Below are 12,895 nucleotides of genomic sequence, written 5' to 3'. Positions count from 1 at the left end.
CTTTTCTGTATTCCACACATTCGCTACTCTCTAGAGCAGATATAACTAACTATTCAAGGCGAAAAAAAAAATAGAGCTATGGGGAGGGGGAAGTCTACTATTAAGTTATCATGAAAGTCCGGATTACACCCCCACCTCCCCAGCCCCCAGTCTCTGAGCAGACACACTTTGCCTCTAACTCAGAGCCTGTGCCAGTCGCTTTTCTGATTAATGTTTTTCCTCAAATTTAGACAGTATTGCAAGGCAGGAGAAAGCTGGAATTATTTTTTTTCCAGATTTCATATATTCAGAATTCCCTGTGAAAATGTTAGATAAACAAGAGAGGTATAAAAATGGTAAGAGGAAAGGGGGGATGGTTATACAAATGGAAATAACCTCCTTGGCATAAAAATAGCCCCAAAATGCCACACACTGAGTTCTTCTGAGCATTCCAGTCTCTAGAAATGAGCGTATAAACTGCATATGGATTTCCGAAAACAAGCAGGAAAACACAAACATTGCAAGACAACAAGGACCGAGATCTGAGGAGTCCCGTGACTTACCTTCTTTATGGATCCTCAAAGTTCACCAAGGAAAATTTACAATCCTCTAGCTTGCCGTGCACTACTCTATTTTCTTTTCTTCTTTTTATTTTTTTAAGTCATATTGGAGAAAAATAATCAGTTTTCAAAGGTTCCATGTATCTGATCTTCCAGCACCAGCAAAAACGTGTCCAAGAGACTCCGCCAAAAAGTAAGCCAAAAACTCATCAAAGGCAAAAGCAGAAGGGGGAGTGGGGAAGCAAGGAGGTGGCGAAAGGCGGGGGTGGGGGCTACAGACTGTGAGCCCAAGTGCCCGGAGAATATTGTCACGCTGTTGAAATCTCCTACTGTATGAAATACCTGCTTTGGTTGTCACACTAACACGTACACACACACGGACACTCACACATTCTCTTTCATGCAAAGCAGGCACCCACACTCACAAACACACACAAACACAGGCACTCACACAAACCAGTGTAATGAAAACTGTCAGTAGTAACCTCCAAGAGCTGCTGTGTGCTGCAGATGGCACAGCTCACTGTTACCTTCCCAGATCTGTGAAGGATCAAATGAACATCCAAAATCAGGGGGGCCCCAGGACTAGGTAGATTCCGGATCCCTCTCCCCCAGGCAGATGCATCAAGCCAGGAGCAGGTCAATCAGCAGAGGTGTCTGCTTGCAGGGTGCCCCGGATTATGGCAAGGTTATTAATCTTGATGTGCTGCATCCCCCACCCCCAACATTCGGCAGCCTGCATTGAGATGATTGCCAGAGCTGTGTCTGTCCCTGTTCTACTGCATTTGCTCAGCCCTCTGATGCTGCAAGTGAGACACGGTGGAGGCAAGAATACTAATAAGGTGGTTAGCTACAGTTTCTTCAAGGCAGTCGGCATGCAGTACAGTAAATGTGTACTTCCCAGTGCTCTGCGTGTGAGCCTGCGTGTCTGCAGGGAGGGCAGTGAATCCATCTCCGGCCAGAAGACGAAATGGTTTGCATCCTGCCTGGGAGAACTATATCATCATCGGAATCATCACTGTCCTGCAACGGCGCTGTCTATGACAGTATTTTGCTTGGGATAAAGAAGGGGGTTTAATGGTTTAGAAGCCTAGAGCTGGCATTTAAAAGAGGGGAAAAAAAAAAAAATGTCTAGGGAGACAAATTAGCTTTATAAATAGGATCCAAGGAGACCGAGGCAAAATTTTAACATGCTGCTTCCCTGGCTGTTAAATGGAAATACAAAGCAATTTCAAAAACCAGCTCCAGACTATAAATCTTGGAGCTGGCAACAAGTATCTGAATTTGACTGATGGGACCATAGATAAATGGATTCTTGGTAATATAAAAAGTTTGCTCATGCATTCTGCTTCATAGCCATGGATCCGATGTATGCAGCAATTTAGGTACAGTTCGTTCATTTTTAAACATGAATTTAGACTTGACACCTGCAATTTTACTTTAATGTACACTTTTAAATCACATAGCTATCAAATTGCAGAGAACATCTGTGTGGGACAGTTTCACTAGAGGGACTGGTTAACAATTGTCCATCACGAGCATTATAATACATAACATTTTTACCTGAAACGAGCTTAAAGTTTTCAGAAAAATGTATACATCTCTTTTAGTACCAAACAATGAAACTAAAAATACATGTGTAATATGCTGAATAAGTTATCAGCCTCTAGAGGGCTAAATTTTCTGCTCCTCTGATTCAGTTTCATATTAAAATACCTTTTCGTTAGTTCGGGACACTCACTATATTCTTTAAGTTGAATTAACTGGTATTAACTGGAAAAGTTGGACAGTTGGAGAAGGTAGATAAAGGCTAATTATAGAGCAGTGTAATACCAGGTATTGCCAGCAGATGTCACAAAAGAAAACACCGGTAAAATAATTCTTCCAAGAACGGCAAGCATTTAATCTTATTTACTAAACACATATCTTAATAAAATTGATGGGACTAATATGAAATACTGAATTTTTATAAAATTTTAAGGTGCAAATAAGAGCTTAGAGTATAACTTGCCTTTTATATTTTTCCAAATATCCCTCTCAAATCACCATTTTTCATAACCCTGGTAGATTTTCTAATATTGGAAAAAATAGTGTGCCATTAACTAAGATTAGACTTGCATATAATACTATTTCTATTAGTGATTTTATTTTGTTCTATAAAGTATAGCATCAACATATTATATGTAATAAAGCAGCTACTAGATTAAACTACAAAACAGTTTGTAAATTGGAGGAATACAGTTAGTCTATAAAAATTAGTGTGAAAGAATTATTCATGTTTAGGACTCAAACATTTAAAAAAGTAACACATATGTAGGATGTACAAAGAATTTTGACTGGTCTTTATCAATTCTATTTATGCTAATGTGTGAAATGTTTAAAAGAATCTAGCATATCATCTTAGCCTTCATTTACTTAAATATAACTAATTGGTACACACCAGCTCGCAGCACTAATTGGCAAAATTGTAAGTAAAATACAGTATTAAAAATTGGCCTTTGGAATTTAGATAGATCTAGGTTCAAATTTTAGTTTTTCCTCGTATAGCACAGTTAGTCTCTACAAGTCATATATCTGTGTCTTTTATTGGGACGGGGTTGTGCTTTGTCTCTCTCGCTCTCCTTTTTTTAACTTTTAACTTTTAAAAAAATTTCTTTGAAATCAGGTTGCTATGTCACTTGAAAGCAGGACACTAATATGTACCCAATAGGATTATTGTTAGGACTGGAATGAATTAATATTTATTATGTGCTTACCATATCTCCGGATACATAGTAAGCGATCTATCAGTGCTACAAATGTCTTATAAATAAAGTAGATATTTGATTTGTACTATGTTAGTCTGGCTTTGTGGACTACCAAGTTAAAGAAGAGAAATTATTTAATCAATCATTTTGGTATTGAAGATGTGCTTTTAAATTTATTTTTACGAAGAGTTGGTTTGATCTTGTTTTTGTAATAAACCTATAGTTATATAACATGCACCACTCTTTAAAAGTTTATTATATGCACCCCAGTCAGCCCTCTGTATCCATGATCCCATATTCATAAAATAATTTTTAAAAATAACGATACAATAATAAAAAGAATACAAATTTTAAAAAGCAATATAACAAATATTTACATTGTATTAGGCATTATAAGTTATGTAGAGATGATTCATGAAGGATGTGCTTAAGTTATATGCAAATACTACACCATTTAATATAAGGTACTTGAGCAATCATGGATTTTGATACACAGAGGGGTCCTGGAACCAACTCCCCATGAATATCTAGGAATGACTGTACATGCATTCTTGCTTTATATATGTGTCCTAAGACTCAATAGGAAAGGGAAATCACTTTTTTGATTGTCTGATATTTTGACTCAGACAGGGTATTTGGAAGGAAGTCTAATAGCAAACACTGCTTCCTCATCAAGACTTGCTTTGAAGCCGATAGTGTCACCAAACACTAAAGTGTTGGTATTTAACAAAGTGCTAGGCGCTTATGTTTATGTCCCCCCAAATTTATATATTGAAGCCCTAATTCCTAATACTATGATATTTGGAAATGGGGTGATGAGATTCAAGACAAACTATTCCAAAATATGGCACCTTGACATTTAAGAAAATGACAGAAGCAGAAAGGTCACTCTCGCTTTGCTCTTCCCTTCTCCCCTGAAACTGGCCATAAAATCTAGCTAGTCTTACTAAAGTAAGGTTATAAAACCTTCATTCCAGTGGAGGCCCTCCCCATACACTGAGAAAAGAGAAATTCTGAGAAATTCTTGTCCTTGCAAACACAGAGATACCAATAAGAATCTGAACAAATGGGCCTGGCTAAGTTCTCTCCACTTTATTATCTTTAAATCTTACCCTTTTTCTCTAATCGTTCTTCACATGACTGTATACCATTCATCAAATATAAGCATAAATATACACAAATTTCTGTCTATTTGGGTCTTCATTTCTGAAGGATCCCATGTCACCTGAAACTTGTTAAATACATTTGTATGTTTTCATCTTGTTAATTTGTCATGTGATATAAGGACCTCAGCCATAAACTTTGTGATGAGTTAGGAAAACATACTACCTTTTCTTCCCTACAAGGGCCTTTAGGAGTTAATTAGGTCATGAGGGTGGAGCCCTCTTAAGTAGGGTTAGTGCCCTCTTAATAAGGGATGTGAGAGAGAAAATCTCTCTCTTTGTCATGTTAGAATGCAACAAGAAGGTGTCTATTCATAAACCAGGAAGAGAACCCTCACCAGAAGGCAAATCAGCAGGTGATACCTTGATCTTTGAATTTCCAGCCTCCAGAACTATGAGAAATAAATTTCTGTTGTTTAAGCTGCTCAGCTAAGACACAAGGTAAAATGAAATAAAATAAAAAATAAAATAAAATAAAATAAAAATAGTTACAGTTTATTAATCAGAAATTCAATGACAGACTACAGCAGATTATCATTTTTAAATGGATGCTTGGATATTGAATCTTTTGGCTACTGATCACTGGACAATTATTAGCTACACAGTAAGTGCTTTTTGAGAGAAAGGCATACCAAGAAGGTGGCTACAGGGCATCAGTTACATGTAAATTCCTTCTGGGTCGCTTGAAGAAATTCATTAGATTAAAAATGTGTTTTACAAAATTAAACAGTTTATCGGTAAGCCTATTGTTCTTCACCCAGCATCCTAAAACTCTAGGGTGGGTTGAATAATCTGTAAAGTTGAAAAAAAGTTTCTTAGAAATCACATTGCTATGTAAGATTAAATACATCTCCTCCCTCATTCCAAGAAAGCTTAGTGTTATCAATAGTCCTCTAAGTATATTACTAAGAGCATACATAATGGTAATATATTGTTCCATGAAGGAAGAGCACTGGTGAGTTCATTTCCTCATATGCAAAATATTAAAAATTAAAATAATAAAAAATTTTTAAAACTTCCTTTTTTGTGGGGGAGGGGATGGAGTCTTACTCTATCACCCAGGCTAGAGCGCAGTGGCACACTCTCGGCTCACTGCAACCTCCGCCTCCTGGATTCAAGCAATTCTCCTGCCTCAGCCTCCCAAGTAGCTGGGACTACAGGTGCACACCACCCTGCCCGGCTAATTTTTGTATTTTTAGTTGAGACAGGGTTTCACCATATTGGCCAGGCTGGTCTTGAACTCCTGACCTTGTGTCCATCTGCCTTGGCCTCCCAAAGTGCTGGGATTACAGGTGTGAGCCACTGCACACTGCATCCAGTCAAAAACTTCTTTTCTAGTAATAGAAAACCTCGAGTTTGGGGGAAAAAAAAAAAAAAAAAAAAAAAAAAAGCCCAGATAATCTGGGACTTCTGGACAGTATGTTTGAATTAAGGAAGAAGAAATGCATCTATATCCACATTATTGAAAAATTCTAAGGTTTTCTGAGATAATAAGTGATCACCTACTACAGACAGCAGATATATGTATGGCTTTAATATGAATATGTTTTATTTTGGGGGAGTAAATAGTGAGTATGAAAGATCCCACCACCATCAATATGAACAGATTCCTCTTCCAATTTATATGTGAAAACTGCAATTTCATAGCTTCTCTCAGCACAGTTTACAACATGTCACTCATGCTTCTGTTTGAGACCTATATTATAGGCTAAGACATAAGCCTAAAACAGAAACTTAATTTAGTATTTGTTCCCTCCTTGGCTTATTGTCAAATCAGTTTGCCTGAAATTCAAGTTTTCTGAATTCATTTAATAGCCTAAAAGAGTATATTCTATTATTTCATCTCTTGAAATTTTCATTAACTGCATATTGAATTAAGCTTCGCTCTTTTATGTAGAGTGTTTTAACCAGTTACTGAGGGTTGGACATTTATTATGTTTCTCAAATTATTTAACCTTCCTATTTATATCCAGAAATTGCAAGTTTAGATAAGTGCAGCATAAATGTTGAGCTATTTGGTTCAATTTCTCCATGAAGTTGGCCTTGAACTTTATAATTACTTCCTCTCATAAATCTAAAGCATATTCATTTAGTCCATCTTCACTTAACATTTATTATTATTTTATATGCATAATATACATCTTAAAAAAACTTTTTTTTATGTCTTACATCTTTTTATTTCCTAGAGAGAGCCTAACATAGCTCCCTCCAAACCTCAGGTAATGGATAATTTTTTTACAGTTTTTACTAATAAAAAACATGCTAGACATAATTCAATTTAGAAGCTTTATATAGCATGTCATGGACCATGACTCTTCTTTCAACTTCAGGCTCTAAATAGAATAATAATAGTTAGGGTGTAGATTACCTGCAGTTGAAACCTACAACTTCATTAGTTATTTGCCAATTCATAATAATTTTGTATTTTTCTTTCAATATCTGTAAAATCTATAGTGATTCCCTCTCTCTCATTCCTGATACTGGAAACATGTACATTCTCTTTGTCAGCCTGGCTAGAGTTTTATAAGTTTTAAAGATATCAGAGAGCCAACTCTTTAATTTATTTTTCTGTTTTTCATTTAACTGACTTCTTCTGCCTTTATTAATGTTTTTTTCTTCTGTTTATTTTGGGTTCTATTTCCTCTTGTTCTTCTACTTTGTTAAATACAGGCTTTGGACATTGATATGATACCATTCTTTTCTAATGTGAGCTTTTACTGCAATAAATTTTCCTCTAAAAACTGTGTAGGCTGCATATAACAAATTCTATTATGTTGTGTTTACATTTTCATTTGGTTCAAAATACTTTTTAATTTTTCATTTGATCTCTTGTTTATACCATGGTTTATTTATAAGTGTGTTATTTAACTTCCAAATATTTGGGAATTTTCCATTTATCTTTCTGTTATGGATTTCTCATATTAATTCCATTGTGATCAGAGATCATTCTTCGTATGAATTGATTTCTATTAAATTTATAAAGATTTGTTTTGTGACCCAAAATATGGCATAACTTGGTAAATGTTCCTTGTGGTCTTAAAAATAACATGTGTTCCACTGTGGTTAAGTGAAGCATTCTATAAATGTCAATTACAACAAGTTGGTGGGTAATGTGGTTTAGTGTCTCTATACTCTTAAATGATTTTTCTATCTACTTATTATCAAAATCCTTCACTGTAATTGTAGATTTATCAGTTTTACCTGGTTTTGCTTTGGAAATTTTGAAGCTCTGTTACTAGACACATACATGTTGAGGATTAAACACTTATTATGAAATCATTATGAAATTACCCTTTGTGTCACTGGTAATTTTTTAAACAAAATTTACTTTATCTGGCGTTGATATAGCCACATCATATTTTTGGATTACTAGTAGTAGCCTCTCTCTTTTTGCATCTTTTTACTTTCAACCTATGTGCATCTTTATTTAAAGTTTCTTTTGATCAACATATAGTTGTGTCTTACTTTTTTACACAATATTACAATATCTGATATTTAATTAGGAATGATTATATCATTTAAGTTTGTTGTAATTACTGATAAAGCTGGGTTAGAATCTACATATGGCCACTTCGACTTATGTGTTTGATCTACCCTTTGTTCCTATTTACTTCTTTTTCTACTTTGGGTAGGATCGAATATTTTTAAAATGTGATTTTATCTCATTCATTGATTTATTTGGTGGTATCCTTCCTTCCTCTCTCCCCCTCCTCCTTCACTCCCTTCCTTTTTTTTTTTTTTTTCTGAATTCATTTAATAGCCTAAAAGAGTATATTCTATTATTTCATCTCTTGAAATTTTCATTAACTACATATTGAATTAAGCTTGGCTCTTTTATTTAAAGTGTTTTAACCAGTTACTGAGGGTTGGACATTTATTATGTCTACCAGGCTGGAGTGCAGTGGCATGATCTCAGTTCACTGCAACCTTTACCTCCTGAGTTCAAGCGATTCTTGTGCCTCAGCCACCCAAGTAGCTGGAATTACAGGTGTGTGCCACCAAAACCGGCTAATTTTTGTATTTTTAGTAGAGACAGGATTTCATCACGTTGGCCAAGCTGGTCTCGAACACCTGACCTCAAGTGATCCACCCACCTCGGCCTCCCAAAGTGCTGGGATTATAGGAGTGAGTCACTGCATCAGGCCTATTCTTTTTTTAGTGGAGAAGATTGCTGTAGGATTTACAGTATATACCTTTAAGTTATAGCCTACCTTCCAGTAATATAATACCATTTCATGTAGAATGTAAGTATGCAACAGTACTTATCATGTTCCTCTCCTCTGGACTTTGTGTATTATTGTCATATGTCTTACTTCCACATTTGTTATGAACCCAATAATATATTGATATTATTTTTCTTTGGTCAATAGACCTTTTAAGATGACTTAAAAATAAGAAAAATAATTGACATTTATTCACATATCATAATTACAATTCCCTATGCTCTTCATTCATATATATACATATAGATTCCCATCTGTTATCACGTTTCTTCTGCCTGAAGGACCTCCTTTAACATACTTTGGAACTGCTGGCGATGAATTTTTTCAGCTTTTTTGTGTCTGAAAAAGCACTGGGTCCATTGTCTTGTTTCATTATTTAAAAAAAAAAAAAAAAAAAAAAAGGCCGGGTGCGTTGGCTTATGCCTGTAATCCCAGCACTTTGGGATCCTGAGGAGGGTGGATCACGAGGTCAGGAGTTCGAGGCCAGCCTGGCAAACATGGTGAAACTACATCTCTACTAATAATACACACACAAAAAAATTAATTGGGCATGGTGGCAGACACCTGTAATGCCAGCTATTCGGGAGGCTGAGGCAGGAGAATCACTTGAACCTGGGAGGCAGAGGTTGCAGTGAGCCAAGATGGTGCCATTGCACTCCAGCCTGGGCAACAGGGCGAGATCCCATCTCCAAATAAATAAATAAATAAATAAATAAGTAAATAGAAGAAAAATTTAAAAAAAGAAAAAAAGAAAGGTTCTGCTGCTATTGTTCCTTTGTACATAATGGCTCTATTTACTCTGAGGATGTTTTGATTTTTTTCTCTTTTACTCTGCATTTTCTTAAGTAATTTAATGATGTTCTTTATTGTGGTTTTCTTCAGGTTTATATTACTTAGATTTCAATGAGCTTCCTGAATCTTTGAGTTTATAATTTTTATCAACATTTAAATATCATTTATCTGTCCCTATTCCATCTTTCTGATGACTCCAATTTACATGCATAGTAGGCAGCTTATCACTTAATGTTGTCTTACATCTCACTGATAATCTGATAATCTCTTCTCTTCTTCATGTCTTTTTCTGTGTTTCATTTTAGATATTTTCTATTGCTAAATCTTTAATATTTATATTTTCTGCTGTAGTAACAAATATGCTATTAATTTCGTTGTGTTTATTTTAAATCTCAATTTTATTTTATTTATTTACTTACTTATTTTTGAGATGGAATCTCTCGCTTTGTCACCCAGGCTGGAGTGCAATGGCACGATCTCGGCTCACTGCAACCTCCACCTCCCAGGTTAAAGGGATTCTCCTGCCTCAGCCTCAGGAGTAGCTGGGATTACAGGCAAGCGCTAACTTGCCTAACTTTGTATTTTTAGTACAGACAGGGTTTCTCCATGTTGGTCAGACTGGTTTTGAACTCCTGACCTCAGGCGATCAGCCTGCCTTGGCCTCCCAAAGTGCTGGGATTACAGGCATGAGCCACCACGCCTGGCTAAATCTCACATATTATAGTTTTCATCTAAAGAAGATTATTTTGGATCTTTAAGTCTTCCATTCCTCTCTTTAACTTACTTATGTTTTCATCTACTTTCCTGAAAACACAAAACATATTTATATAGTTTAATGTTCTTCTCTACTAAATATTTTATCTCCATTATTTCTCAATAGGTCGTAGTTAATTGTCTTTCCCCCTCACTGTGGGTTGTAAATTATTATTTCTAAGCATGTCTGGTAATTCTGGTTGTATGTTAACAAATTTTAATTTTATGTTATTGGAGGCTGATTTTTTTTTTTTTTTTTTTTTTTTTTTTTTTTTTGAGATGGAGTCTCACTCTATCATCCAGGCTGGAGTGCAGTGGTATGACCTCAGCTCACTGCAACCTCCACCTCCCTGGTTCAAGCAATTCCCCTTCCTCTACCACCCGAGTAGCTGGGATTACAGGTTCATGCCACCACATTTGGCTAATTTTTGTTGTTGTTGTTGTTGTTGTATTTTTATTAGAGACAGGGTTTCGCCATGTTGGCCAGATCAAAATATGATTCTTACAGTTTTTCTGGAACACAGTTATTTGGAAGAAGTTTGAGATTTCTAATTGTTTGAATTTAAACTTTGTGAGGCAAGACCACAGAACCCTTAGTCTAAGGCTAATGTTTCCCCACTACTGAGGCAAAGCAACACTGCGTACTCTACCTGATGCTCATGTCTTATGAAGTTTTCCCTCTCTGACTAGTGGGAACAGAAAATATTTCTGGCTTCTTGTGAACTTTTGAAATTGTTCCTCTTGCTTTCTTAGGTAGTTATTTCCCAGTACTGGTAGTTTCCTCTCCGTCATCCTCTGATTAGTCCTCTGATGAAGACCAAAATGAAGACTAATTCTGCAGATCATAAGAGGTTTCTCACTCCGCAGTGTACTCCTTTTGGTACTCTGTCCTGTGAACTCCAACTGGATTGGCCACAACAGACTCCAGCCTCCATTGCTTCCACTCAGGGAGACTCTGGGCCCACCGAAGGTCTCCCTCCCTACTATATAGTCTGGAAACTCTCTCCAGCAGTAAACTGGGTCAATCACAGAGCTTATCTCATTTGTTTCCCTGCCCTCAGGGTTTACTATTCAGTGCTGACTTTTGTCCAGTAGAGTTGCAGTTTCAAATACTTTGTCCAATTTGTTTTAGTTTATTAAAGGGTGATAATGGGTCTGTTCCCTGTTACTCTGGCTTGGCTGGAAACAGAAGTCTCTAGTTACCCATTCAAACAAAAATTGATATCACAACTGAATTTATTGTTTGTTTGTTTGTTTATTTTTGAGACTGCATCATGCCCTGTTGCCCAGGCTGGAGTGCAGTGGCATGAACCCGGTTCACTGCAGACTCCACTTCCTGGGCTTAGGTAATACTCCCATCTCAACCTCCTGAGTAGCTTAGACTACAGGTGTGCACCACCACACCTGGCTAGTATTTTTTTTTTTTTTTTTTTTTTTTGTAGAGATGGAGTTTCATTATGTCACCCAGGTTGATCTCTAACTCTTGGGCTCAAGCAATTTGACAGTCTTGGCCTCCCAAAGTGCGAGGATTACAGGTGTGAACCACCATGCTCAGCCCACAATTTATTTTATACAAGTTACTATTCGTTACTATTCATTTAGCTGGGAGCACAGTGTTGAATCAAACAGATCACATTTTTCCAATCATGTGGTCTCCATTCTAGTGGAGTCTTATAATTAGTAAATCAGTTAAGCAAATATGCATAAAAATATCTTAGAGGGTTTAAGAGTTGTGAATAAAATAGAAGATGTAACATGATTGATATGGTTTGGCTGTGTCCCCACCTAAATCTCGAGTTGTAGTTCCATAATTCCCCTCTGTCGTGAGAGGTACCTGGTGGGAGGTAATTAAATCGTGGAGGCAGGTCTTTTCCATGCTGTTCTCATGATAGTGGATAAGTCTCATGAGATCTGATGGTTTTATAAAGCGAAGTTCCCCTGTACATGTTCTCTCTCTTGCCTGCCACCATGTAAGAGGTGACTTTGCTCCTCACTCACCTTCTGCCATGATTGTGAGGCCTCCCCAACCATATGTAACTGTGAGTCAATCAAAACCCTTTTCCTTATAAATTACCCAGTCTGGGGTATGTCTTTATTAGCAATGTGAGAACAGACTAATATAGTGATAGAGAATAACGGAATAGGCTATTTTAGTTAGGTTGATCAACAAATCTCTCAAGGGTTGGCGTATAAATATCTAAATCATGAAAAATTAGCCATGCAAAGACCTGGGATAAGTACATTCCAGGCAGAGGGGAGTGCAAACACAAAGGACTGAAGTCAGAAACAAAGCTTTTCCCACCAAGAAAGAGGACTTGATGCTAGATGGTTGTCTTTTATACATTTCTGTCTCCATTATGTGGTATGGAGAGGCAAAATATAACAGCTCAGTAACATGGTTTATTGTTAATCATGGATAAAAGTCCAAAGCAAACATTTTACACTATAGAGATTACTTTTGATAACTCTACCAACTTAACGTGAGGCTAGAAAACTGAATAAAGGTTTTAAAATCCTTTTCCGTTATAATCAGTCAGGGTAAACCAGTTTTTGTTTTAGTAACAAAAACAGTAACAATAACACATTCCAACCAAACAATCAAAACAATTTCTTGTTAACACAGATGCATCAGACCTTAACCTCCACTGGAGTTGACAGTTGATAAAAGGGCTCAATTC

The sequence above is a fragment of the Chlorocebus sabaeus genome, chromosome 1 (genome assembly GCF_047675955.1).
Source record: "Chlorocebus sabaeus isolate Y175 chromosome 1, mChlSab1.0.hap1, whole genome shotgun sequence".
Taxonomy (NCBI): Eukaryota; Metazoa; Chordata; class Mammalia; order Primates; family Cercopithecidae; genus Chlorocebus; species Chlorocebus sabaeus.
Note: the sequence above shows the minus strand (reverse complement) of the source record.